The 26563-nt window shown below is 41.9% G+C and overlaps 1 protein-coding gene across 1 annotated transcript in view; it reads right to left on the minus strand.

The window, feature by feature from the left end:
* The window catches only part of LOC120044955 (tyrosine-protein kinase Fer-like), a 29286-nt gene extending 24376 nt beyond the window's left edge, over window positions 1-4910 (minus strand). Inside the window, exon 1 of the mRNA XM_038989719.1 lies at window positions 4820-4910. The gene's annotated coding sequence lies outside the window, so the exon portion shown is untranslated. The remainder of the gene's footprint in view (window positions 1-4819) is intronic.
* Window positions 4911-26563: the final 21653 nt, after the last annotated feature.

Below are 26563 nucleotides of genomic sequence, written 5' to 3' on the forward strand. Positions count from 1 at the left end.
ATATATACAGTTTATTTTTGTTTTGGATACTGTCTAGGTCTATATGATCAGGACTATTTTCTAAATAAGAGAACATTAAACCTGTCTTCTCTTGAGATTAAAGTTTGATTTACAGTTTTACTGCAAGATATGAATTGCCACAATGATGTTTGTTCTTAAAATTATGTATTTTATTAAAACAGAAAAATTAAGTAAATAACCCACATTATCTTTAAAAATAAATTTATGATTTTGATTTTCCTGGTTTCTGTTTCCTCAGTTTTTCGCTCCAGAAAACCCCCCACACTTTTTTAATAGAAAAACAAAATTGGATGTTCTAAGTCCACAACAACAACCACATCAGGAGACCACTTTTGAGGTCTGGGAAAAATCAGATCAATTTAGATTTTGTAGTGTAAATTACCCTTAATTTAAGTGTGCAACTAGCAAGAGGCTGTTGTTTAGCAGTGTTTTGATGGTAGAGTTTGCAAAACAAATACCCACTGGATTGATGAAAATAGTCATGATATCATTCTGCCAGGTAAGCATAGGCTACTTCGTATTAACATTTAATTTAATTGAGAAGGTTTTTGGGAAAGCCTTTCCATCTACCAGAAGACTGTTTTCATTAGCATCATCGCTAATGGCTACACAAAGTGGTAGACATGTGCACTGCACACACACACACTCTTGTTGCTTCTTCAGAAAGTTGCAGGAAATACAAATCGCTGAGGCACTCTGTTCATGTCTTATGATAAATTAAATAATTTCCCCAATTTTTCTATACATTTAGTTGATTCCCTGCTAAGGTCAATAAATGTTTGAATATTGTTGAGTTCCATTTTGATGCCTGGATTCCATGAGGGCACTAATTGTCATATTTGGACCAGAATGAGGCTCTCCACTACCTACTTTTCATGCAGTGATGATTCACCATCTTCATCAAATGGTTTTCAGAATTCATCTGCAGATAAATCGCCAAGAAGCCTACCAGTAGCAAACGCTCTCCCCGATGCGATTCAGAAGGCTACACTGATTGACAAGACTAGTCATTCACTTAAGCACCACTGTCTGGCATTCTAGGAAAGTAAACCTAGGAAATCCTTTGGTTTACTTATCTCGGTGCGATACCATAGACATATAATCACATTGCATGAATGTCAAAGGGATATAGGATATGGACTTTATTCAGTTAGTTCGACAACTTTTATAAACTAATCAACACTTGCTGTTCAATTGTCAATCAACTCACAGTAAATAGCCTACTACGCGCCACAACTCAGCGTGCCTGGCTATGTGAAACACGCAAAAAACAAATTAGTGTGTCAGAAAACAATAATTAGACTACCGGTAAGTCGTAGATTGACTCATCGTTAACACTTACATTACATGGGACATGCAAATTCACAAGCATCATGCTTACTCTCCCTCCTCCGTGTAAAGAAATACAACTGCAACCAGAGATATGTACAGTACCTTCGGAAAGTATTCAGACCCTTTGAGTTTTTCCACATTTTGTTAGGTTACAGCCTTATTCTAAAATTGATTCAATTGTTTTTTTCCTCAATCTACACACAATACCCCATAATGACAAAGCAAAAACAGGTTTAGAAATGTTTGCTAATTCATAAAAATAAAAAAAACTGGAAAAAAATTTACATAAGTATTCAGACCCTTTACTCAGTAATTTGTTGAAGCACCTTTGGCAGCGATTACAGCCTCGAGTCTTCATGGGTATGATGTTAAAAGCTTGGCACACCTGTATTTGGGGAGTTTCTCCTATTCTTCTCTGCAGATCCTCTCAAGCTCTGTCAGGTTGGACGGGGAGCGTTGCTGCACAGCTATTTTCATCTCTCCAGAGATGTTCGATCGGGTTCAAGTCCGGGCTCTGGCTGGGCCACTCAAGGACATTCAGACTTGTCCCGAAGCCACTCCTGCATTGTCTTGGCTGTGTGCTTAGGGTCGTTCCTGCTGGAAGGTGAACCTTCACCCCAGTCTGAGGTCCTGAGAGCTCTGGAGCAGGTTGTCATCAGGGATCTCTCTGTACTTTGCTCCGTTCATCATTTCCTTGATCCTGACTAGTCTCCCAGTCCCTGCCGCTGAAAAACATCCCACAGCATGATTCTGCCACCACCATGCTTCCCCATAGGGACGGTGCCAGGTTTCCTCCAGATGTGATGCTTGGCATTCTGACATGCACTGTCAACTTTGGGACCTTACATACACAGGTGTGTGCCTTTCCAAATCATATCCAATCAATTTAATTTACCACAGGTGGACTCCACAATCAAGTTGTAGAAACATTTCAAGGATGATCAATGGAAACAGGATGCACCTGTGCTCAATTTCAAGTCTCAGAGCAAAGGGTCTGAATACTTATGTAAATAAGGTATTTCTGTTTACAATTTTTTATAAATGTTCAAACATTTCAAAAAACTTGTTTTCACTTTGTCAATATGGGGTATTGTGTGTAAATTGTTGTGGACTTTTTATTTTATTTAATCCATTTTATAATAAGGCTGTAACGTAACAAAATGTGAAAAAAGTCAAGGGGTCTGAAGACTTTCCTAAGGCACTCTATATAATGACAGAATGCTCATGTCTCTGCCGTAACAATAGGAGTCATTGTCCCAAAGGCGGGAAGGTAGGTGACATGCTTAGGTCCAAAATAAGTCCATAGAAACAAATTTGGCAGAAATTGGACAGATTTTGGAAAGAGTGAAACTTCTCACCTTGCCTCTCCCTCTCTGCTGCGTTTCCTTGTATATCGCTTGCTTTGTGACTTACAGGCACCTATCCTATCAATAGATTGCTAAAACATTCATATCGTTCATTCTAGCGGGAGAGCGGGAGACGGACTAGCGAATCTAAACTTTTAAATCAAAAGTTGCCTAGTTAAAGTTGCAATAACCAGAAACCGCTCCTCCATTTTCTGGTTGTTCAAATTCAAATAGTTTGCCTAATTTCAGTTTGTGACAAAAACGAGCAATGTATAATGTAGAGCGGCATTGTACCATCTAAATCGCTCTTAAATATATTTTCAATAAACAAAAATATTGTGTTTTCACCTTGTGTACAAAACCAAAAGTAAAAGATGCAAAAACTAAACTAAAGAATGGGAAGCATAGAAATAGCAAATATAGAATAGATCTACCAATTATTTTAGACTTGCGTTCAACGAGAATGACAGATCTATAACTCACATTTCTATGTGAATTTGGTTGGGTCGCCCAAAAAGTTGCTTTAATATGAAATGGAAAATGTATCTGGCTGAAAATTAGTCTGTCACCAGCTGATTAGCCGACAGACAGCGTTAATGGAAAACACTGCTTTGACCCGACAGTGTCTCGTGACACAACAATCAACCTTGGGTACATTCAGCCAGTAGCCTGCATTTTATAAGCCCACAGCTGTAGAAAACTTGTCAAACAACAAGTCAATGACTTGAAGATGAACAGCTATCTCAATTTCAGTAAATCGGTGGCCACAATGCCATTCTTCACATCTGGGTCGCCTTCCTCTCTAACGTGTGCCACAAATTGTGAGTCAAACCGTGTAGTTGAAGTTGTACACAGGAGTATGACAGTGAAATGTCTTCTTAATGTGATGTTGTTATAATCCTCTTTCTCACCAGCAATAACACAATTAGGGTGGGTGGGTGATGGCTGGCGGAGGGGACCAACAGTGGGAGTTAGCTAAGCTCAACAAGGATTTGCTGTGTGCTACAGAACAGCGGTGGTGGCACTGCTGCTTGAATAGCCCATCTGAGTGAGCAGTCTAGCAAAGGAATGTCCTCCTGATTCAGTTCACTGCTGTGGCATGAAAAGGTCATGGACTACAAGGCTGACAGACATAAAGTGTCCTGACTCCACCTGATGATACATTATTTTCTAGACTTTATTTCATATCTAACGTATGTTTGTAGCTTAATGTAGGCAGTAAGTGTATGCAAACACTGTTAGGCTACGCTATTTGTTAGCTGTGATGGGAGAGAGAATATTGGACACAGCTGGCTGAGTGTGACAAGGGGTTTTGTAAAGTCTAGTTGGCTGGCTGTGACAAGGTTTTCTGTAGCTGCATCCGTTTCATCCGCCCATTTCGTGGCAATCCATGATACAGTACTTTACAGCACAGCAACTGTTTCTCAATAACACTGGCTATAATGTCAACAAGCTGTCATAGATGTCAAAACCATTGATGGAATACAATAACAATCACAATGAACTGTTTGCAAACTGACAACATAATTTGCACTTTCACCTAAGATGGCCATTGAATACATGCCTACATGTTTCCCATCCTGAGGAAAGTTTTTGTGCATCAAAGGCATTAGAACAGAACATGCGCCAAAGCTCCTAATGTGGATGTGCCTCTTCTTACCAAACACGGTCCAGTAACTAGCTAGCAAGAGTAGGCTAAGCATCTAAATATCTGAACATAATCTGATTCACATTGTCAAGCTAACTAACTAGCAAACTATTTTAGCATTAGCAGTTAGCTTGCTAGCTAGCTAACGCTACCCACATTTAGGGTGAAAACTGTTAACTATGTGACAACAAAAGTTTAATAAATAGTTTCTGCGTTATTATAAAATGTTCCTATAACAATATCATGCGAAATTACTTCATCGGTGTTTTTATTAGCTATTACCTTGCTGGCTAACCCGCTAGGTAAAGTTAGCTATTCCTGCTAATTTCGGTTGTCTGGACATTTTTTTTCTCCAGGAAAAAAAATCCTTAACCATTGCTCGAAAGTGTTTGTTCTCTAGCAAATATATATCAAATCTACATGATCCCATTCAAATAGACAGTTGATACAATCAATGACAGACTGCACTCACTTTATTATGATAGTTTCTTTTCTCCTGTTATTTCTCCTTGTCTCCTGATTTCTTGGTATTCCTCTTTTCTTTTGCTCGGCTGCCGGAGCTGGGATTCGGGAGGGGTTTCCGCTCTGGCTCTGTACGGGTCTGGTCTACCATAGGGCTATGACGTGTGTGTGTGTAAAATACTGTGTGTTTTAGAAAGAGATAGAAATGGTTAAATTACACAGCTCTGCTCCTGACATACATACATGCAAGCCCCAACGTCCATCACATCACACTCACAAATCTTACGGTATACAGCTTCACTGTGCTCCATATATGCCCCTCTCCTCCCTACTCCTATGACTTCTTGTGTTTTTGGGTAAGAAAACAAACATATTAATAGCTATTCATTAGCTCTTCAATAGGCTACAGTCCCCTCGAGTTTATGACTAAATTGTATGGCGGCATTTGTACAGGTAGCCTAGCGGTTAAGGGCGGTGGGCCAGTAACCGAAAGGTCGCTGGTTCGAATTCCTGAGCTGACAAGGTAAAAAATCTGTCGATGTGTCTATGAGTAAGAAACTTAACCCTACTTGCTCCTGTACATCGCTCTGGATAAGAGAGTCTGCTAAATTACTAAAATGTACAGTTGGGAGGCCTACTGTAAAGAATTCTTATCAATCATAATTGATAAGGAACAAACTAAGAGTCAATCAATTATAGCTAATAACCTTATGTTACCACTTTCAGTTGGAAGAGACTACAGTAGTAATTTTGCCCACTACATACACTATAATTAAGTCCCCAAGGGTTCCAAAACTGGGTTGGGACTGGGACCACATACACTACCGTTCAAAAGTTTGGGGTCACTTAGAAATGTCCTTGTTTTTGAAAGAAAATGAAAATTTTGGTCCATTTAAAATAACATCAAATTGATCACAAAAACAGTGTAGACATTGTTAATGTTGTAAATGACAATTGTAGCTGGAAAGGGCAGATTTTTTAGGGAATATCTACATAGGTGTACAGAGGCCCATTATCAGCAACCATCACTCCCGTGTTCCAATGGCACGTTGGGTTAGCTAATCCAAGTTTAACATTTTAAAAGGCTAATTGATCATTAGAAAACCCTTTTGCAATTATGTTAGCACAGCTGAAAACTGTTGTTCTGATTAAAAAAGCAATAAAACTGCAATAACACTAGTTGAGTATCTGGAACATCAGCATTTGTGAGTTTGATTACAGGCTCAAAATGGCCAGAAACAAATAACTTTATTCTGAAACTCGTCAGTCTATTCTTGTTCTGAAGGCTATTCCATGCGAGAAATTGCCAAGAAACTGAAGATCTCGTACAACGCTGTGTACTACTCCCTTCACAGAACAGCGCAAACTGGCTCTAACCAGAATAGAAAGATGCGTGGGAGGCCCCGGTGCACAACTGAGCAAGAGGATAAGTACATTACAGTGTCTAGTTTGAGAAACAGATGCCTCACAAGTCCTCAACTGGCAGCTTCATTAAATAGTACCCGCAAACACCAGTCTCAACATCAACAGTGAAGAGGCGACTCCGGGATGCTGGCCTTCTAGGCAGAGTTGCAAAAAGCCATATCTCAGACTGGCCAATAAAAATAAAATATGGGCAAAAGAACACAGACACTGGACAGAGGAAGATTGGAAAAAGGTGTTATGGACAGACTAATCTAAGTTTGAGGTGTTCGGATCACAAAGAAGAACATCCGTGAGATGCAGAAAAAATGAAAAGATGCTGGAGGAGTGCTTGACGCCATCTGTCAAGCATGGTGGAGGGAATGTGATGGTCTGGGGGTGCTTTGGTGGTGGTAAAGTGGGAGATTTGTACAGGGTAAAAGGGGTCTTGAAGAAGGAAGGCTATCACTCCACCTTGCAACGCCATGACGCACCCTGTGGACGGCGCTTAATTGGAGCCATTTTCCTTCTACAACAGGACAATGACCCAAAGCACAGCTCCAAACTATGCATGAACTATTTAGGGAAGAAGCAGTCAGCTGGTATTCTGTCTATAATGGAGTGGCCAGCACAGTCACCGGATCTCAACCCTATTGAGCTGTTGTGGGAGCAGCTTGACAGTATGGTACGTAAGAAGTGCCCATCAAGCCAATCCAATTTGTGGGAGGTGCTTCAGGAAGCATGGGGTGAAATCTCTTCAGATTACCTCAACAAATTGATAACTAGAATGCCAAAGGCTGTAATTGCTGCAAATGGAGGATTCTTTGACGAAAGCAAAGTTTGAAGGACACAATAATTATTTCAATAAAAAAATCATTATTTATAACCTTGTCAACGTCTTGACTATATTTCCTATTAATTTTGTAACTTATTTAATGTATGTTTTCATGGAAAACAAGGACATTTCTAAGTGACCCCAAACTTTTGAACGGTAGTTTATATATATGTTACGTTTTTTATTTTTCTAAGTCTAATCTCAATTTTGAACAACCATTTCTTATGTTGAGCAGAGCATCCACCAAAGGATTTACTAACTCATATTGTTGTATGGTATTGATCCTTTCCACGTTTTCTGGCAAGGTGATCGTCAGAGCCTGTGACAAAGACAGCAAGGCCCTGAGATGAGAAGTTTTGAAAATAATATTCCATGAGTCTGTCTTTATGTTACACCACCCCAGGTCTATTTGCTCTTAATATCAGATATTATTCAAACAATGTGTTGTGCAGTTTAACTTCCGTCCCTCTCCTCGCCCCGAACCAGGGACCCTCTGCACACATAGACAACAACCACCCTCGAAGCATCTTTACCACAAAAGCCACAGCCCTTACAGAGCAAGGGAAACAACTACTTCAAGGTCTCAGAGCGAGTAACATCACCGATTGAAACGCGCACACAACGCTAACGAGCATGTGGTGTCAACAGTATAAACCGCACTCTGTTCGTTCACAGTTTAGATTTCTGTGTACTCCTTTCAGAAATGCTAATTTGTAGCCTATTCACATGCATACTTTTTAAGAACCTTTATTTAACTAGGCAAGTCAGTTCAGAACAAATTCTTATTTTCAATGACTGCCTAGGAACAGTGGGTTAACTGCCTTGTTCAGGGGCAGAAAGACAGATTTTTACCTTGTCAGCTCAGGGATTCGAACTTGCAACCTTTTGTTTACTATTCTAACACTTTAACCACTAGGCTATCTGCCACCCCATGAATGTACACAATTTGTGAAGAAACCCTATTTATTAAGCTAAAAACATTCTAAAGCAAGTCAAGTGAAGTGGGAGGCTACTGCTGCTCTGCTATAAAACGGCACCTGCTGCTATAGCCTGAACAGCCGCTAGTGGTCCCTATTTACCCCAAAAAACAGGTCGACCTCTAGCCACTGTTCAGGCTATTTGATGCTTTCAAGACAACTAGGAACTCTGGAAAAAAACGAGGTCAACTCATGATGTCAGTGATCTTCAGGTTGGAAAGTCGGAGCTCTACAAAAATGCCCGAGTTTCCGACTTGGAATCCGAGTTGGATGACCGTTCAAAACGACGTTTCCCAATCGAAACTCGTTTTTTTTCAAGTTCTCAGTTGTCTGGGAACTGGAAACTCGGAAATCTCCGACTTCCCAGTTCCCAGTTGTTTTGAACGCGGCAACTGCTGCTACTGATCCGCTAACGAAACATGATTCATGTATTACACAATCTGTTGAAAACTCTGTGACTACACTGCCTGTTGCTATTTTCCGTGTTGTTTCCCATAGAGATCCTGGTGAAAAACAACAGGGAGAAATACACAATCACAGCAGTAGCCTGAACAGTCGCTAGTGGTCACTATTTGTCTGTATTTTCAAACACGTTATGGAGAATGCGGCTCACAGTCACAGACTGAAAGAATGACTAATATTGTAAAATTATATGAAAACAGCCTCATCTGGAGGATGCATAATTTATTGCAGCTTGAAAAAACACAAGTGGTGCTCCAACCAGGAAACAAAAGTATCCATTCCCATTGGTAGAGAAGGACATAACTTCATTACTTCCTAATAGACATAACTTACATTTCTTTGTTTGGAGATAGAAGCTGTTTATCAGTCTCTTGTTCCCAGCTTTGATGCACCTGTACTGTCTCCGCCTTCTAGATGGTGGCAGTGTCTAAGGGGACAACACATTTATTCAGCCCCCTGAGGTTGAAGAGGCACTGTTGCGCCTTCTTCACCACACCGTCTGTGTGAAGAGACCATTTTCGGTTATCAGTGATGTGCACGCAGAGGAACTTGAGGAATATATATTCTCTTTGGTGCAGTGTTTATCCATTCACTTACAGCCTAAAGTGTTTTATCTAGCCAGCACGTCGTACCATACATAACATAAAGCTTGTGTAATGTCAATCATATTTCCTCGACCTAATGCACTTCTAACTACAGCAATTAGGCTGCATTTACACAGGCCGCCAAATTATAATATTTTGCCCAATGATTGGTCTTTTGACTAATCAGATCAGATCTTTTGCCAATAATTGGGCAAAAGATCAGAATTGAGCTGCCTGTGTACACACAGCCTTAGTGCAGTAGCCCTGAGCCCCTGACACAAGACTCGGCGAACATGCTCATCACCAGCAGATGAACACAATAAGTCCAGTTCTGCCCAGTGACAGGTATAAAAAAAAAACTCCTGAAACTTTTTAAATATCTGAGCAGAATGATTTACATTTTCACTGTAAATCAAACATTTCCAGTTTGTGAAGGTCTACTATGGAAATGTATTTGACATGCTCTCATTGGTCACTGCAAATTTCAATTGCCTTGAGTCCATTCTATAGGATTGTGTTAGTCTGGATCTCTCTCTATTTTTCAGTCAAATTTCCTCTCTAAATATTTATTTCTTTAGTATTTACGTCTACATTTGCAGCTACATTGTCATTCACTTTCTTTTCAAAGATAGAGATACCATCCCACTGTGCACACACTGGTTGAAACAATGTTGTTTCCACGTCAGAACCAACGTGGAATATACATTGAATTGACTTCTGTGCCCAGTGGGATTTTGTTTTGTGAGGGAAGGGTAGAAGGAATTCTTGCTTCAACAATAGGGTGTGATGCAATTGTGAGTAATGACAAAGCAGTTTAGGGAAACAATATTGCTATAGAAAGACTGATAAGTTAGTATTTGTAGAGGTGTGTCCCTGATAACAGTTCACATTGAGTTCAGGGTCATATCGTATAAGTGCATACACCCTTATGTTATACTAGGGGAATTGTGTTTCCCTAGTAGTGAGGACCTGTGAAGAGCAGAATCAACATCCTCTGCATAATCAAAACAGTTGCTTAGTGAGAAGGTGTTAAAGTTCACAGTTGGCCGTTGTTATGTAAGTGACAACTGAAAAGTACCAGTGGCCTGGCTTTGGCCCCAAGTGAGAGCAGGTCCACTGAGGCCATGACCCAGTGAAACACGGGTGCCGGCCCTCATAGATGGAAACAGAAAAGTCTGAGACTTGGGGAAAACGCTGGGGTAAATACTGTATGGAAATGCTCCATTATCACAGGACCTTAAGACCTTTCAGGATTTTCAAATGACACACCCAATGTTCGAGAACCCTGTTCCATATTTAATAGTGCTAAAGTGAATGACTATTAATTATAAGACTTTGAGGAAGTAAACAACATCATTTGACCTGTGTTAGTGTCACACAAAGGTGTCTAGCCCATATCCCTGTTATCGTATTAATTACATTTACATTTTAGTCATTTAGCAGACGCTCTTATCCAGAGCGACTTACAGTAGAGTGCATACATTTTATTACATTTTTACATACTGAGACAAGGATATCCCTACCGGCCAAACCCTCCCTAACCCGGACGACGCTATGCCAATTGTGCGTCGCCCCACGGACCTCCCGGTTGCGGCCGGCTGCGACAGAGCCTGGGCGCGAACCCAGCCCAGCCTGGGCGCGAACCCAGAGACTCTGGTGGCGCAGCTAGCACTGCGATGCAGTGCCCTAGACCACTGCGCCACCCGGGAGGCCAATGTCCAACTAAAACTGTATCGATAGAGCAGATACACACACAAAGGTTCTCTCTCTCATCCTGGACAGGATCCAAATGTACGTACACACACAATAATAAAAACAATTCTCATGACTGGCCTTATTTATATTACAGCATATTGGATGACTGTCATTCATATTCCATTCACCCAGCTCAATGTAACATCGATAGGTTTAGGCCACTACATGATGGATGATATAAATTGTCCCTATACCCATCATGAGGTTGTTACAGAGAAAAGTTTGAGTAATCAAGGTGACAGACAGTGACACATTTTAAATGTTTAACTAGGCAAGTTAGTTAAGAACAAATTCTTATTTACAATGACGGCCTACACCGGCCAAACCTGGACGACGCTGGGCCAATTGTGCGCCGCCCTATGGGACTACCAATCACGTCCGGTTGTAATACAGCATGGAATCAAACCAGGGTGTCTGTAGTGACGCCTCAAGCACTGAGATGCAGTGCCTTAGACCGCTGCGCTACTCAATACCGCCTTGCACACTTGCCTGCATCTAGCTGATCTAGGGTGCAGTAGCAGTTCATGGGTAAAATCACTGGGAAGGCAGAGAAAAAATAGCCATGTTACAACCTGTGTGTTGTGATAATTGCGTTGTTTGCTATATAACCTGTTAGTTCATATGCCTTGCGACTGTGATATATAGGTCTAAAGGTCGAGATAGTAAGAAGACACAGTGGCAGAATAAATTCAACCACATCTTTGTTTCATCACAAACCGGAGAGCAACCACTGTCCAGTGAAGTCCACAAAGCATATTGCATGTAACAACCAGTTAGTTACATGACCTACAGCATGGTCAAGCAAGTTAATGTTTCCGTCATTTTCGAACCACTAAACAACTATTGATTTAGAACCAGGAGAGTTACCGCAAGTCGCAAAGAAAACAGAAGTTGCCTCCACTATTCCAGCACCATTTCAACTTCAACATTTCAACATCATCAAATCACCCATGCATAGTCTAATACAGTGACAACTAAAATATACCTAAAACAATTTAGTGCAATCAACGTAAGCTAAATATGATGTGGCTGTCTATGGTTCTGATTTGTGTGTGTGTGCGTTGACTCACCCTACTTGTAGAGAAACGCCAATGCCATCCACCTCTCATGTCGAGGACACTGTCTATTGCTCTGTCATACAGTGCACACTTTTATTTTTTGTTCTCCTAGGCTACCTGGCTAAAATGCTTCCTCGTTAGTCTAACTTCCTTTCATGGGCAACGTTAGCTAGTTTACTTTAGCCTTCTACATCTAGCTACATATTGAACTTCCATCCTCTCAGGTCAGGGGCACATTTAATTAATAGTTGGATCAGAATCTCAGTTATACAGGTAATCATTGGCCAGTATGGAGAATAAAGTAAAACCACAAGTCCATATCCCTATCTCCATCCATGGCTAATTTAGAAAAGGGCCAATTTTAGCTAGCTAGCTAGCCACCGGAGGACAACAATACAACCAGATGCAACAATTCAAGTTGTTTCTGCCAATTACATATGCTCTTGATGTGATGTGATTGGAGTGATGCCAAATCCAAACCGGCTTCCCTTGACACTTTGTTTTTGGTGTGCCAGGACCATTCACACTTGACCTCACTCAGTTTAGCTCAACGCTGATTGGCTATTGTTTTATACTTTTTTCATCAAGGGAGGCCAAATACTCGCTGGCTTCCCTTGCATTCAATGCTACAGGGCGGCAACTATGTCATACTCTTTTGGACCAGACAGCATCAGATAGATGGCCTACACATACAGAGACAGAGGGGTGCTGTTTCGCTCGCTTGGATGTTTTCTCCAGTGAGATACATTCAGCCTCTTGCAAATTGAAAGGAAAATAATGAAACAGAGAGATGAATGCTAAATTATTTGCTATGTTTTTTGTTTTGTCAATTTTTTGGGGAAGCCTGACTTCCCTTGGTATCCATGAATACACGCCTCTGCTAGGGTGTAATCATTAGTCCAAAAAGTTGCAAACAAGAGTTTCCATTGGACAAATACAGATATGTTTATCCCTGTTTCGTTCCGTTTGCTTGTGTTTAAGAAATGTTTTCAACATAATCGGACGAATGAATACACCCCTTATCACCTGCAAACACAGTTAACTTTCACAGCAGCCACATACAAACAGCATGATAATTTTGTTCGTTGCATACTGTAATTCCTTCTCACATTTACACACTCTTCCCCTTGCACCTTTTCCCTTCACTTGTAAACTTTAGTGCACAACCCAACAGTTGTCTGTGACCAGGCGACAAAAGCTTTCCAAATAAAACCTTCCATACCTGCTAACACAGCCTACATCGTCACCATATTAGCAAATGCCATAGTCAAAACAGCTACTAGAACTAACGAGTGAGTAAAACCGCTACAATCATGCAGTACGGTGTACAGAAAGCAGTTTAGCGGTTAAAACGATGGGCCCCGGTGGCAATAAATTAATAAAACCAAAAGCTTATATTGACATGGAAGAGTTCCAGTGTTGGATAGCCATAGCCAGCTAGCTAACGTAACATCCCTCTCTGAGCCAGGTGTTTCAGTAGACTAAACTACCTAGCTGCATTTGTTAGCTAAGTAAGTGAAAAAGATACAACAAAATATAGCTAGCTCTCTGTCTTTCTCTCGATTGCTTCTCCTTCATGTTTGATTAAATTAATTTGTTCAAAACTGTTCAACAATTTTCTTTCTCTCTCGCTTTGACTCAACTACTCAGCAAATGTTATGCACTACAGTGCTTGCTAGCTGTAGCATATGCTTTCAGTTCTAGATTAATTATCTAATCTTTTGATTGGGTGGACAACATGTCAGTTCATCCTGCAAGAGCTCTGATAGGTTGGAGGATGTCCTCCGGAAGTTGTCATAATTACTGTTTAAGTCTATGGAAGGAGAACCATGAGCTTCCTAGGTTTTGTATTGACGTCAATGTACCCAGAGGAGGCAGAAACTAACTGTCCTCTGGCTACACCATGGTGCTACCCCAGAGAATGCTGTTGAGGCTAATGAAGACCTTTATTGCAAAACAGTATGTTTGAATCAATAATTTGGTCACGTGAATATATTTAGCATAGTTTTATCAAAAACTTTTTTAATGTTTCACTAATTTTATTTTTCTGAAATTCACTGAGGATGATGGTCCTCTCCTTCCTCCTCTGAGGAGCCTCCACTGCTTCACACTAAGATAAAGAAGTTACAGAATCATATCTCACAAGTCAGTATCTGTCATTTCATCATTCAGAAAGCCAAATGTCACCCAAAACTTCCATATGAAACTAAAGTGAATAATTGCACATCTCATCTCTGTCCCTTCCAACTACCTCATCCCCATACTGTATTTATTTATTTATTTATCTTGCTCCTTTGCACCCCAGTATCTCTACTTGCACATATATATATATATATTCTGCACATCTACCATTCCAATGTTTAATTGCTATATTGTAATTACTTCGCCACCATGGCCTATTTATTGCCTTACCTCCCTTATCCTACCTCAGTTGCACATACTGTATATATACTTTTTCTACTGTATGTTTGTTTATTCCATGTGTAACTCTGTGTTGTTGTATGTGTCGAACTGCTTTGCTTTATCTTGGCCAGGTCACAGTTGCAAATGAGAACTTGTTCTCAACTAGCCTACCTGGTTAAAAAAAAGTGAAATTCTCTGCTGCTCATTGATTGTCCAGGAAGTTATTCCTGGACACTTACCTAAGGTCAGTTTTGTGCTTTTCCTGCAATGGTTAAATTAAGGATTTCTTGCAAGCTAAACTGTTCCTAGATCTGTATCTAAAGACAACTTCTACTGTACCTGGAGCATCCTCACATGCAGTACAAACAGTGGCTCTGTCCTTCCCATAAACAGGTTATAGCCTACACATGTGCTGGCAAAACAAAGGAGCCTCTGTATGTATGTTTACATTAGTCCAGATACTGCAGCACATACTGTAAATATAGAGGGCAGAGATCATATTTACATATCAATGTCGTGGCTCAGCATGGGTTCACCCTGTTGTGCATACAGTCCAAGTGGTGAATACAGAAGGAAAAAGAAGCTCCCGCACACTCGTCCATTGTGTTTGTTCCACAACATTCAGATAGACGGGTCACTTCAACTCTGGCTCTCAGTATAGAGAAATCAGGCTCTCTCAGAAACTGGACAGTTTGCATGAAAACAAATTTAGTCCAACCTTTAAAGCCTGAAAAACATGTTTTTAGAAAAGCATGTCAGTAGCTAGGTATCCATCAAATTGGCGACAGATTTTCATGCGAATATTCTAAAATCTGCATAAAAACAATATCCGCATTCTCCCACCAGAGATGTGTTTCCATCAAATTGTTGCAGATAAAAGGCTGTGTGTGATGACGTAGTGCACATAAAAATACCTTTTGTGTTTATATTCCCATGTACCAAATAAAATATACAAGTTAAATGGGTTTCCATGGCATTTTCAACTCTACTGATGGTTTTCCAGATCTGCAATATGCTAACTAACAATAATACCACACATAAAAACATTCAACGCTGCATGCATTTTTTTATATGAATCGACAAGAACAAATAGGAATAGCTGATAGGCAGCAGAGAGGCCAGGTGTATCATTGCACATGAAATAACAATGAAGACATGAGAAATACAGCAAAAAAAATCTCCCCTACTGATCTTGTTTAGGGACAATACAATTATAATGGATATAGTGGATAGAGGGCAGGATAGACCGTTAGACTAGTAGACTATACTGACCTGTGGTATAGTAAAAGTTAGCACACGGAAAAGCATAGTGCAAAAGGGAAGTACCAAAACACCTTGATATAAGGGAGGTGCATACAAGCAGATGAGGAAATGTTGCGAGGAGGAAGAAATTATATAATAAAATCTGCAAAAGAGTGAATGTAAACCAGGGGAAAAACGCACTATCCTCCCCTGTGCCCAATTAAAATCCACACAACCCTCCCCAAAGCAATAACAAAGTTTGAAAACCCTCCCCTATTTTGGACCACCCCCAGTATATTGCAATTTGTCCCCAACTTATTATCCTTTATACCAATACCCATCCGCTAGTGTTATAGAGAATACTTTATTTTTCTGATACACATCAGCTGGTGGAAAAGACAAATGAATTCAAACAAAAAGTATGAATAAAATGTCAACCTGGACCAATGAATATGACACAAAACAATGTGCATATATAACCCAATACTAAGATGTCATATTGAGAAAGTGACTGCAAAAGCCCGACAAGGCTGGTAGCCAAGCTGTTAATAACCGAAAGGTCACTGGTTCGAATCCCTGAGACGACTAGGTGAAAAATCTGTTGATGTGTTCTTGAGCAAGCCACTTAAGCAATTAGGGTTATGAATAAGAGTGTTTCCTAAATGACAGACATTTAAATATAAGGCAACTCTGCCATTTCCAGATACAGTAAAGGTCAGGGTCAATTCTATTTCAGGAAGTTATTGCTTCAACTACCTCGTTATAGAGGTTTAAGCGAGACATTGCTTGACAGTTAAAGAGAAATTACAGAGCCAAACTGTAATAGTTATTTCTGCTGAATGATTTCCTTCTGAGGTGGTGGTAAAGTTGCATTGTAGGCTCCAAGCCCTGGGTTATATGAAATTAACTAAGGGGTTGTTGTGTAGAGAGACTTCATTCCTGTGAAAATACAATACAGTCGGGAAAGTATTCAGACCCCTTAACTTTTTCCAGCCTTATTCTAAAATTGACTAAGTTGTTTATTTTCTTCATCAATCTACACACAATACCCCATAATGACAAAGCAAAAACTGCTAATTTATAAAAATGAAATATCACATTTACATAAGTATTCAGACCCTTTACACAGTAGTTTGTTGAAACACCTTTGGCAGTGATTACAGCCTCAAGTCTTCTTGGGTATGACACGTCAAGCTTGGCAAACCTGTATTTGGGGAGTTTCTCCCATTCTTCTCTGCAGATCCTCTCAAGCTCTGTCAGGTTGGATGGGGAGCGTCGCTGCACAACTATTTTCAGGTCTCTCCGGAGATGTTTGATCGGGTTCAAGTCCGCACTCTGGCTGGACCACTCAAGGACATTCAGAGACTTGTCCCGAAGCCACTTCTCCGTTGTCTTGGCTGTGTGCTGTCATGAGAATTTTCAATTACAATGATAATAACTAACAATCAATAGCTTTGACCAATCCCCGAGGTTTGTAAGACCATGGGTTTAATAATAATTAGTCAAAGACTCAGCTTATGCAAAAGGTTAGTACAGTTTATTCACGAGAACGTTCTGAAGTCCATTATACAAAGACATCCATTTTATAGCGGCGCACATACTTCCACACAAACAGTAGGTATCCTACGCACATACATACACACAAACAGTAGGTGAGTTGTATCCTTCTCCAGAGTTCTCACCACTGTATATCACTACCCGGCCGACAGTTCCATTCCCCCGAGATTAGGGAAACCTTGAGAAGTACTCCCTGTCCTATCATAAGTTTCTCAGAGTTCTAGCCAGGTCAGGTCAAACACAGTTTAATTGTTCTCAGTATTTTCTTAGGCACACACATACATTTCTCTCCCTCCCAGTCCAACCTAGTTGGACTTATGTTTAATACTTTAATTATTCCTTATACATAAACTATAATCCCTAATGGTTAAGTTTCAGGGTAGAATTATTTTATCATTATCTTTAAACATATAAGTTATTTTATCAGTGCTTAGGGTCGTTGTCCTGTTGGAAGGTGAACCTTCACCCCAGTCTGAGGTCCTGAGCGCTCTGGAGAAGGTTTTCATCATGGATCTCTCTGTACTTTGCTCTCTCTGTACATCTTTCCCTCGATCCTGACTTGCACTTGAGCTCAATTTCGAGTTTCCTAGCAAAGGGTCTGAATACTTATGTAAATAAATGTATTTCTGCTTTTTAATACATTTGCAAAAAAATTATAAAAACCTATTTTCGCTTTGATATTATCTAGTATTATATGTAGATTGATGAGGAACATTTTTTATTTAATTAATTTTAGAATAAGGCTGTAACGTAACACAATGTGATAAAAGGAAAGGGGTCTGAATACTTTGAGGTTGATCAGGCTGTTGATTGTGGCCTGTGAAGTGCTGTCCCACTCATCTTCAATGGCTATGTGAAGTTGCTGGATATTGGTGGGAACTGGAAGATGCTGTCGTACACGTCGATCCAGAGCATCCCCAACATGCTCAATGGGTGACATGTCTGGTGATTATGTAGGCCATGGAAGAACTTTTTTATTTATTTATCTGTTATTTTACCAGGTAAGTTGACTGAGAACACATTCTCATTTACAGCAACGACTTGGGGAATAGTTACAGGGGAGAGGAGGGGGATGAATGAGCCAATGAATGAGCCAATGAGCCAACTGGGACATGTTCAGCTTCCAGGAATTGTGTACAGATCCTTGTGACATACTGTAGAGCTGTGCATTATCATGCTGAAACATGAGGTGATGGCACGAAAATGCAGAGGTGTGGACTCGAGTCACATGACTTGGACTCGAGTCAGACTCAAGTCACAAATATGATGACTTGCAACTCGACTTTAACACCAATGACTCGTGACTTGGACTTGAGCCTTATGACTCGATCTGACTTGATACCCTCCCCAAGCCCAAATATTTAAAATTATGCTATTAAAAAATGTGTGCGGTGCATCAACTCTTCATTTAACGGATTACAGTTTGAATCGGACAGCAGCCAATCAAATTGTGCCAGCTGAGAAAAAGTTGTTCGTGGCAGTGCAGAGGAACGTCGGCGGGTGAATTCAGATGGAGCCATTGGAAAGATGATACCCAAAATTATTATTTTTGGATATAAAGACGACGCTGTATCAACAAAAAAAGGATTGCAACTTGCAAAACATGCGGGAAGAAAATTACAGATGGAGGCGCAACAATTTCCAACTTTGTTCGACATTTGAAGCTGCACAAAGAACGGTAAGTTATTATGGGTGTAAGATGGCACAGTGATGTCATCTGTTGGTAAATGTTCATTACTGCAACTCATGTGTTTTACCGGGGTGCTTGAGATACCCGGATGCATTGTGATGTACTGAACAAGACTGGTTACTCGCATCAATGCCTCTGTCTCGTCATTTAACATTCAAACATGGTGTCAGAAGTGGGATAACTAACCATGCTTTCCACAAATTAGAGTCACCTGTTCTGGTTGACCAAACAAATGCTTATTTGAGTAAAATTTCGCCGGAATTGGCCTTTGCTAGAGTGAGTTTGCTAGTTAGCTTCAATGTTGTTAGCACCGGTTAGACATGGCAGCGAACATTCCCCCTCCCGCCGTTATGAAGCTCAGCGGGGATTGGAGCACGAACTGGGATACGTTTAGAGGTGAATGGGAGGACTATGCGCCAGCAACGGGACTTCTGGAAAAGGACGATGAGGTAGTGGCTGCCACTTTGAGGACTATAATGGGAATTGAATGCCGACACGTATACAAACACAACCTGAACCTAACAGCAGCTCAGCAAGGTAACGCTATAGCTATTCTTGATGCTCTTGAACATTACTTTAACCTGTTGAGGACAGAGGGCGCTGTTTTCACTTTGGGGGAAAATCGTGCCCAATTTAAACGGCCTCGTACTCAATTCTTGCTCGTACAATATGCATATTATTATTACTATTGGATAGAAAACACTCTCTAGTTTCTAAAACCGTTTGAATTATATCTGTGAGTAAAACAGAACTCATTTTGCAGCAAACTTCCTGACAGGAAGTGGAAAACCTGAAATCGATGCTCTGTTCTAGGGCCTGCCTATAAATGGCCTTCATATATATCAGTATACATGCACTTCATACACCTTCCACTAGATGTCGACAGGCAGTGAGAGAAGAAATGGAGTGTATAACTTGATCTGGGGTCGAATAAAAGCTCTTGGCATGACGTGTCACCAGTTTCCTGTTTTCTGGAGCGCGCGAGAAGGGACCTGGTATTGCCTTCTGAAAAGCTGTCGTTATAGACGACTAATATCTCCGGCTTTGATTTTATTTGATAAATGTGACAATATCATCGTAAAGTATGTTTTTTCATCGTAGTTTTATTAGATTATTGAAATTTATTCGGGACGTTAGGCGTGTTGCGTTGTGTGCCTTTGTTCAGGAAGGAGAGCTTCGCGCTACTTTGCTAGCTTTCCGTGCTAATTGACTGGAGAAGAGGACATTCTAAAACCAAACAACGATTGTTCTGGACAAAGGACCCCTTGTACAACATTCTGATGGAAGATCATCAAAAGTAGGACCCATTTTATGATGCTATTTCATATATCTGTCGAACATGTGAAATAGTAGTTTGCGCCCAGATTTTGGGCACGCTCTCGCTATAACTAAGCTGGATGTCGTAATGAAGTTATTTTTAGAATTCTAACACGATTGCATTAAGAACTAGTGTATCTATCATTTCCTATACAACATGTATTTTCTAGTAACGTTTATGAATAGTTATTTGGTCAGAATAGTTGAGTGTCATAAAAATATCCGCACATTCTGGGAAAAAGATGCTACGTTAGCACAATGTATAACCACTGATTTCAGCTCTAAATATGCACATTTTCGAACAAAACATAAGTGTATGTATAACCTGATGTTATAGGACTGTCATCTGATGAAGGTTTATGAAGGTTAGTGAAAATTAATATCTTTTGCTGGTTTATTCGCTATCGCTAACGTGCCTATTGCTATCGCTAACGTGCCTTGATGAATGAATGCGGTAGTGTGGTAGGCTATTGTAGTAAGCTAATATAATGCTATATTGTGTTTTCGCTGTAAAACACTTAAAAAATCGTAAACATTGGCTGGATTCACAAGATGTTTGTCTTTAATTTGCTGTACACCATCGATTTTTCAGAAATGTTTTATGATGAGTATTTAGGTATTTGACGTTGGTGTCTAATTACTCTGGCTGCTTCGGTGCTATTTCTGACGGTAGCTGTGATGGTAGCTGCAATGTAAAACTGATTTATACCTCAAATATGCACATTTTTCGAACAAAACATAGATTTATTGTATAACATGTTATAAGACTGTCATCTGATGAAGTTGTTTCTTGGTTAGTTTGGTTGGTTCTTGGTTAGTTAGGTTGGCTTTGTGCATGCTACCTGTGCTGTGAAAAATGTCTGTCCTTTTTTGTATTTGGTGGTGAGCTAACATAAATATATATGTGGTGTTTTCGCTGTAAAACATTTTAAAAATCGGACATGTTGACTGGATTCACAAGATGTGTATCTTTCATTTGCTGTATTGGACTTGTTAATGTGTGAAAGTTAAATATTTCTCAAAAATATTTTTTGAATTTCGCGCTCTGCCTTTTCAGTGGAATGTGGGAGGAGTTCCGCTAGCGGAACCCCGGTGCCAGACAGGTTAAGCCAGCAAAGAACGCCATCTACGAGCGTTATGTTTTCGGTTGTTGCAAATAGGAGGACGGGGAGTCCATTGACAGCTTTGTCACTAGGTTAAGGGAAAAGACAGCTACATGTGACTATGGTGCTTTAAGAGATGAACTGATCAGAGATAAGATTGTGCTTGGCATAACTGATGAGGGCACCCGCAGACGTTTGCTGAGAGAACGTGACCTGACGCTGGTCTTGGCAGTGGAGACATGCCAAGACATGTTTTTTTATGTGTTATTCCTTACATTGGTACCCCAGGTAATCTTAGGTTTCATTACATACAGTCGGGAGGAACTACTGAATATAAGAGCAACGTCAACTCACCATCTTTACAACCAGGAATATGACTTTGCCGAAGCGGATCCAGTGTTTTGCCTTCCACCCAATACAATGGATCTGATCCCAGCCGGCGACCGAGCAAGGGTAACATTCCAGAGAGACATCAGAGATTGTAACGTTCTCTGCTTCACGGAAACATGGCTCACTCAAGAGACGCTAACGGAGTCGGTGCAGCCAGCTGGTTTCTTCACGCATCGCGCCGACAGAAACAAACATCTTTCTGGTAAGAAGAGGGGCGGGGGTGTATGCCTTATGATTAACGAGACGTGGTGTGATCATAACAACATACAGGAACACAAGTCATTCTGTTCACCTGATCTAGAATTCCTCACAATCAAATGTCGACCGCATTATCTACCAAGGGAATTCTCTTCGATTATAATCACAGCCGTATATATTCCCCCCCAAGCAGACACATCGATGGCCCTGAACGAACTTTATCTGACTCTTTGTAAACTGGAAACCACACACCCTGAGGCTGCATTCATCGTAGCTGGGGATTTTAACAAGGCTAATCTGAAAACAAAACTCCCTAAATTCTATCAGCATATCGATTGTGCTACCAGGGCTGGTAAAACCTTGGATCATTGTTATACTAACTTCCGCGACGCATATAAGGCCCTCCCCCGCCCTCCTTTCGGAAAAGCTGACCACGACTCCATTTTGTTGCTTCCAGCCTACAAACAAACTAAAACAACAAGCTCCCTCGCTCAGGTCTGTTCAACGCTGGTCCGACCAATCTGATTCCACGCTTCAAGACTGCTTCGGTCACATGGATTGGGATATGTTCCGCATTGCTTCCAACAACAATATTGACGAATACGCTGATTCGGTGAGCGAGTTCATTAGAAAGTGCATTGACGATGTCGTACCCACAGCAACGATTAAAACATTCCCAAACCAGAAACCGTGGATTGATGGCAGCATTCGCGTGAAACTGAAAGCGCGAACCACTGCTTTTAACCAGGGCAAGGTGACCGGAAACATGACCGAATACAAACAGTGTAGCTATTCTCTCCGCAAGGCAATCAAACAAGCTAAGTCCCAGTATAGAGACAAAGTAGAGTCGCAATTCAACAGCTCAGAGACAAGAGGTATGTGGCAGGGTCTACAGTCAATCACGGATTACAAAAAGAAAACCAGCCCCGTCGCGGACCAGGATGTCTTGCTCCCAGACAGGCTAAATAACTTTTTTGCTCGCTTTGAGGACAATACAGTGCCACTGACACGGCCCGCTACCAAAACCTGCGGGCTCTCCTTCACTGCAGCCGAGGTGAGTAAAACATTTAAACGTGTTAACCCTCGCAAGGCTGCAGGCCCAGACGGCATTCCCAGCCGCATCCTCAGAGCATGCGCAGACCAGCTGGCTGGTGTGTTTAAGGACATATTCAATCAATCCTTATCCCAGTCTGCTGTTCCCTCATGCTTCAAGAGGGCCACCATTGTTCCTGTTCCCAAGAAAGCTAAGGTAACTGAGCTAAACGACTACCGCCCCGTAGCACTCACTTCCGTCATCATGAAGTGCTTTGAGAGACTAGTCAAGGACCATATCACCTCCACCCTACCTGACACCCTAGACCCACTCCAATCTGCTTACCGACCCAATAGGTCCACAGACGACGCAATCGCACCACACTGCACACTGCCCTAACCCATCTGGACAAGAGGAATACCTATGTGAGAATGCTGTTCATCGACTACAGCTCAGCATTTAACACCATAGTACCCTCCAAACTCGTCATCAAGCTCGAGACCCTGGGTCTCGACCCCGCCCTGTGCAACTGGGTCCTGGACTTCCTGACGGGCCGCCCCCAGGTGGTGAGGGTAGGTAACAAAATCTCCACCCCGCTGATCCTCAACACCGGGGCCCCACAAGGGTGCGTTCTGAGCCCTCTCCTGTACTCCCTGTTCACCAACGACTGCGTGGCCATGCACGCCTCCAACTCAATCATCAAGTTTGCGGACGACACTACAGTGGTAGGCTTGATTACCAACAACGACGAGACGGCCTACAGGGAGGAGGTGAGGGCCCTCGGAGTGTGGTGTCAGGAAAATAACCTCACACGCAACGTCAACAAAACAAAGGAGATGATTGTGGACTTCAGGAAACAGCAGAGGGAGCACCTCCCTATCCACATCGACGGGACAGTAGTGGAGAAGGTGGAAAGTTAAGTTCCTCGGTGTACACATCACGGACAAACTGAATTGGTCCACCCACACAGACAGCGTTGTGAAGAAGGCGCAGCAGCGCCTCTTCAACCTCAGGAGGCTGAAGAAATTCGGCTTGTCACCAAAAGCACTCACAAACTTCTACAGATGCACAATCGAGAGCATCCTGTCGGGCTGTATCCCCGCCTGGTACGGCAACTGCTCCGCCCACAACCGTAAGGCTCTCCAGAGGGTAGTGAGGTCTGCACAACGCATCACCGGGGGCAAACTACCTGCCCTCCAGGACACCTACACCACCCGATGTCACAGGAAGGCCATAAAGATCATCAAGGACAACAACCCCCCGAGCCACTGCCTGTTCACCCCGCTATCATCCAGAAGGCGAGGTCAGTACAGGTGCATCAAAGCAGGGACCGAGAGACTGAAAAGCAGCTTCTATCTCAAGGCCATCAGACTGTTAAACAGCCACCACTAACATTTAGTGGCCGCTGCCAACATACTGACTCAACTCCAGCCACTTTAATAATGGGAATTGATGGACATTTATGTAAAAATGTATCACTAGCCACTTTAAACAATGCCACTTAATATAATGTTTACATACCCTACATTACTCATCTCATATGTATATGTATATACTGTACTCTATATCATCTACTGCATCTTGCCATCTTTATGTAATACATGTATCACTAGCCCCTTTAAACTATGCCACTTTATGTTTATATACCCTACATTACTCATCTCATATGTATATACTGTACTCTATACCATCTACTGCATCTTGCCTATGCCGTTCTGTACCATCACTCATTCATATATCTTTATGTACATATTCTTTATCCCTTTACACTTGTGTGTATAAGGTAGTAGTTGTGGAATTGTTAGGTTAGATTACTTGTTGGTTATTACTGCATTGTCGGAACTAGAAGCACAAGCATTTCGCTACACTCGCATTAACATCTGCTAACCATGTGTATGTGACAAATAAAATTTGATTTGATGCCGTGCAGCAGAGCTTACTGATATACGGATAAGGTCCATGGAGCTAGAAAGGCAACATATGGACAATGTCAATGCTACATTCATGCAGCCAGTAAAGAAATTCCCCTTTGCCACAGCTAATGCTAATACTACAGCCAACTCTGCAGTAGACAACCCCAATACATGCCGATATTGTGGCATTTCTCATGGACGAGGAAAAGAACACTGCCCAGCCTATGGAAAAATATGCAAATCCTGTGGTACAGCTAATCACTTCGCAAGGGTCTGCATGAAAAGCAAGAGAAAGGAGGGTAAAGTGCACTCCATGGAAACAAACACAGATGAAGGGAACAACAGCACAGAGGATGCATATGCTAGCGAGTGCATAGGGGCAGTGAGGGCAAAAGGACAAAAGTGGTTTGTCACTCTGCTACTTAATAATAAACCACAGCAATACCAGGTAGATACAGGGGCCACATGCAACGTTATGAGCCTTAAAGACAAAAGGAGGCTCGCGCCCAGAGACAAACTCACAGAGTAGCACCAAGCTGAAACTGTATTCAGGCCAGTTCATGACCTCTTTAGGCCTGTTTGTGACAGAGTGTTTTACGTGACCAGAAACACACCCTTGAGTTTGAAATAGTTGAGGCTAGTCAACAGCCATTACTGTCAGGTTCTACATGCGAGCGCCTCGGGCTTATTAACTTCACCATCCCAGCTGATCTTAACATTATAGACAAAGTCCAGGCTGGGCCCCTAAGCAAGGAGACACTCCTAAGCAAGTACGATGATGTCTTCAACGCACCGGTCGAGTCAGTTCCCAGGGAAGTCCACTGAGTTGGACGCAGCAATCCAGCCTGTCCAGTGGCCATGAAAGCAGCTACGAAGGCTCAGCTTGACAAATACGAAGCAGATGGCCACATGATATCCGTCACTGAGCCTACAGACTGGATAAGTAATATGGTTATCGTCAAGAAACCAGACAAGCTATGGATATGCATTGATCCTAAATACCTCAACCGGGCTCTGCGACGTTCACATTACATTATGCCCACGTTGGAGGATGTTCTTTACAAGCTCCCAAAGGCCAGAGTCTTCACGCTCGTGGATGCCAGAGATGCCTTCCTGCAGTGCAAGCTCGACGAGCCCAGCAGCTACATGACCACCTTTTGGACACCCTGGGGCAGGAAGAGGTGGTTGAAGCTTCCGTTTGGTGTCTCCGTGGCTCCAGAGGTTTATCAGCGGAAACAGCACGAGCTGTTGATGGGACTCAGTGGCGTGGAACCCATAGCAGATGACATCCTCGTAGTGGGCTGTGGGGACAGTGATGAGGAGGCAGAATGTGACCATGACGCCAAGCTGCTGGCCCTGATGGTCAGATGCAGACGAAGCATAAAAAAGCTTCAGTTTAAAGTGCCAGAGGTCCACTTTCATGGGCACATCTTGTCCTCCACCGGATTGAAGGCGGATCCTGAAAAAGTGAAGGCTGTCTTGGAAATGCCCCACCCATCTGACGTGAAGGGAGTGCAGCGCTTCGTCGGATTCGTCACCTACCTGTCCAAATTCCTACCGCGGCTCTCTGAAATGTGTGAGCCACTAAGGAGGCTCATGGACAAGGACACCATCTGGCATTGGCTCCCAAAACATGACGCAGCTGTGAGGGAAATAAAACTGGTCACCCAGACACCTGTACTGCGATACTACAATGTGTCAAAACCTGTCACGATTCAGAGTGACTCAAGCCAGTATGGACTTGGCTGTTGCCTCATGCAGAGGGCCAGCCTGTGGCATTCGCCTCTAGGGTACTCACCCCAACAGAGCAGAACTATGTCCCACGAGCTACCGATG

The sequence above is a fragment of the Salvelinus namaycush genome, chromosome 3 (assembly GCF_016432855.1).
Source record: "Salvelinus namaycush isolate Seneca chromosome 3, SaNama_1.0, whole genome shotgun sequence".
Lineage (NCBI taxonomy): Eukaryota > Metazoa > Chordata > Actinopteri > Salmoniformes > Salmonidae > Salvelinus > Salvelinus namaycush.